Source organism: Palaemon carinicauda, chromosome 8 (assembly GCF_036898095.1).
Source record: "Palaemon carinicauda isolate YSFRI2023 chromosome 8, ASM3689809v2, whole genome shotgun sequence".
Lineage (NCBI taxonomy): Eukaryota > Metazoa > Arthropoda > Malacostraca > Decapoda > Palaemonidae > Palaemon > Palaemon carinicauda.
In genome coordinates, this window is record NC_090732.1 from 112,601,797 (window position 1) to 112,605,476 (window position 3,680).

Below are 3,680 nucleotides of genomic sequence, written 5' to 3' on the forward strand. Positions count from 1 at the left end.
GAGCTGCAGATTAGCAGTTAAGTTCCGACTTCTTTTGTGGCTTCTCGTGGATTGGTTGGAAGCGACCTGGCCTTTCATTAAAAGGGGCTAGGGTTCGATCCAAGTAAGAGGTAGAAATTTATATATATATATATATATATATATATATATATATATATATATATATATATATATATATATATATATATATATATATATATATATATATATGATGAATGTTGTTTATTCTGGAGAGCCTCAAATTTACTAAAAGGCAATTGGAAGTAGAATCTTCAACACTAATCATATTTATTTCGATTAACCGAGCTTTTAGGAAATCATATTTCCCCTCATCATGTATAGACTATCGGTTAGATCAGCAAAATTCAATTTTTGAGGTAAGAATCATAATAACTACCTTTGAAATAAGATGAATGATATCATTAAGACAAAAAAGGCAGATGCAGTGATTGAATCAATTGATTATAGAAATGACCTGAAATGGTATAAAAGAATGTACATAACACAACAGCGTAAGAGCAAAAGAACAAAAAACACCTTGGGTAAGTAACTTACTGTTTATGGTAAAATCTTAGACTAGAAATAAAATGGTGAGTTTTAACGACGGTTTGTTTACGCGGGGGTCAAAAGACTATTTTGCAAAGATCTTTAAAGCAATATGTAAAAGGAACAGAGGTAGTGATTTAGAGCTGAGGATAATGGGTCCTACTAAAAAGCGCCCATGAGCGCCCTGAGCGTTCGGGAAAGTTTAAAGCGCCCGGGGGGAAAATAAATAGTGCTCGGGAGAAATATAATGCGCCCGGGAGCAGGGTTGTTAGATTCACGATGGCTTTCCTCGCAAAATTCGTTGAATTTTCCGGGCAAATTCGGCCAGTTCATTCAGTGAAATCGGCCAAACTCTATAGCAACACTGATACAGAGACATTGTATGTATACAGAAGGGGATCCCACAGCTGTCAATTTTTCATCATTCCAGAAAAGTCAGATTTTAGATAAAAGAATAATACTGGATTAACGAAAACAAACCAGGACTTAGATTTAAACTTTGACCTTTGATGCAGGAGTTTAAAAAGGATTCAATATTCTTCTGGGTATAGTAATTTACATGGATTAATTTACTCGTCTCTGACTATCCAATTTCATGAATAGATCCTAACTAGTGGGAGGCCAAGGCCACCTTATGCTGTTTTATTCTAACTGAATACATATGAATGCTTGGCGGAATTAGAATAAGTTACAATCTGAACAAGGAATACTATATACTATATTATTATCATTTCCAGAAATATTCTTAATTAAAATTTTTTTTAAAGTACAATTATATTTAAACACTACCTTAATATCTAGTTGGTTCAAAAGGAATATGACATCTAAAACAATCGTGAAATGGTAAACAAAGTAAATTATTAATTGTCTCTTCTCTCTCTACTTTTTTTTTTAGCCCTATTCATATAGTTTTATAGAAAATATTTGGGATAGTAGAGATTAGTAGTAATTTCTTCAATTTTAGTGAACTCATAATCTGTGTACTGAGGGCTACATATTCTAAATACCCTAACGTACATGGAGAAAAAAACCTAATACTTTATATCTTTAGAGTGGCCAGAGTAGAAATGTAGATATGAAACGTTGTTGGTATGGTTTCTATATATAGAAAACTTAAATGTATCTGCTTGTCTAACTATCAAAAAGTCTGTGCATTAATAAGTTTAAGTTTTGTTTTAATGGAGATTAACATGAACAAGTTTTTGATATGCATGCTAATCCTTTGTCCCCTCTTTTATCCTACGTCTGTATGTATATATATATATATATATATATATATATATATATATATATATATATATATATATATATATATATATATATATATATATATATATATATATATATATCATAGTAGAGTAGAACCCTACCCTTTCAAATGAAATTCCAGATCGCTTCCACCAACCATTCCACCAGAGGCTCAAAAGAAGTCTAGTGGCATGGTAGGAAGCGACCTGGCCTTTCATTTGAATGGGCTAGGGTACGATCCCAGTATGAGATAGAAATCTATTTCTATTTGGGCACGATATTGTGTTGATTTTCATCCATATTGACTCATTAGGGGTAATTCGAATTTAAAGCAATCAATTGTGTCCCCTGATGGGCCAGAAAGTCGGAAAATAAATCGTTGATAAGAGACTGATGTCTCGCCAGGTAAATCCTGAATTGCAGTTAGCAGTTAGATTCCTGCTTATTTTTAGTCTCTGGTGACATGGTTGGAAGCGACCTGGCCTTTCATTCGAAGGGGCTAGGGTTCGATCACATTATGATATAGATTTTTTTTTTCTATTTGAGCACAATATTGTGTTGTTTTTAATTTATATTGACTCATTAGGGGTAATTCGAATTAAAATCTATCAATTGTGTCACCTGGTGGGCAGGTAAGTCGGGGAAAACTCGCTGGTAAGAGACTGATGTCTCGCCAGGTATTGTGTTGATTTTCATCTATATATATACATACATACATATATATATATATATATATATATATATATATATATATATATATATATATATATATATATATATATATATATATATATATATATATACATATATATATATATATATATACATATATATATATATATATATATATATATATATATATATATATATATATATATATATATGTATATATATATATATATATATATATATATATATATATATATATATATATAAATATATGTGTGTGTATTTTTTTCTAGATTCATTCCTTCTGTGTGGTATCCATAATATTTACTATTGCAAATAAGAAAAGGACAGTTTCCCATATTTAGACTTACAAGCACATAGATATAAGTTTCCATATATATATAAAGCCTACCAATAAGTTTCTGAATTCAAGACCACATATAATTCTATATAAACAAATCTTTTAAGTCTTTAATTTCATTCATTATTTCTTTTATAATTTCAATGTCAAATACCAATAACTTTTCGTATTTAAAACCACATATAATTTTATATAAACAAGTCTTTTAGGTCTTACCTTTGAATAATTTTTCAATTTTTTATTAACGTGGTATTTTCCCCAATTGTATGGGTTAAACACGGTTGCCTTCGTTTTGAAGGCAAATTTTAAGGCTTTTTACATTCCAGGGCGCTCTCGGGCGCTTTAAGGAGAATTGTTTTCTGAAATATGACTCGAGGGAAGGTGGAATTTTGAAAATAGAATAATTAATAGGTTGCTTCCTTTCATGAAAGGGATTTCGGAAGAAAAGAAAAATAACTTTCATTCATTATACAGTACATTCAGTTCGACAAAAGCCACTAAATTATATTTGAGACAATTATACAAACAATAAAATTGAGGATCACATCAAATCTAGTATTATTATCATTATTATCATCATTTTTATTATTATTATTATTATTATTATTATTATTATTATTATTATTATTATTATTATTATTATTATTATTATTATTATTATTAGATAACTACAATTGGTTCAACTACCCGATTAAGATCATTCCACAACTTAGTCACAGCTGGAATAAAACTGCTAGAATACTGTGTGGTATTGAACTTAATGATGGAGAAGGTCTGACAATTAGAAGTAACTGCATGCTTAGTATTACGAACAGGATGTAACTGTCCGGGAAAATCTGAATGCAAAGGATGATCA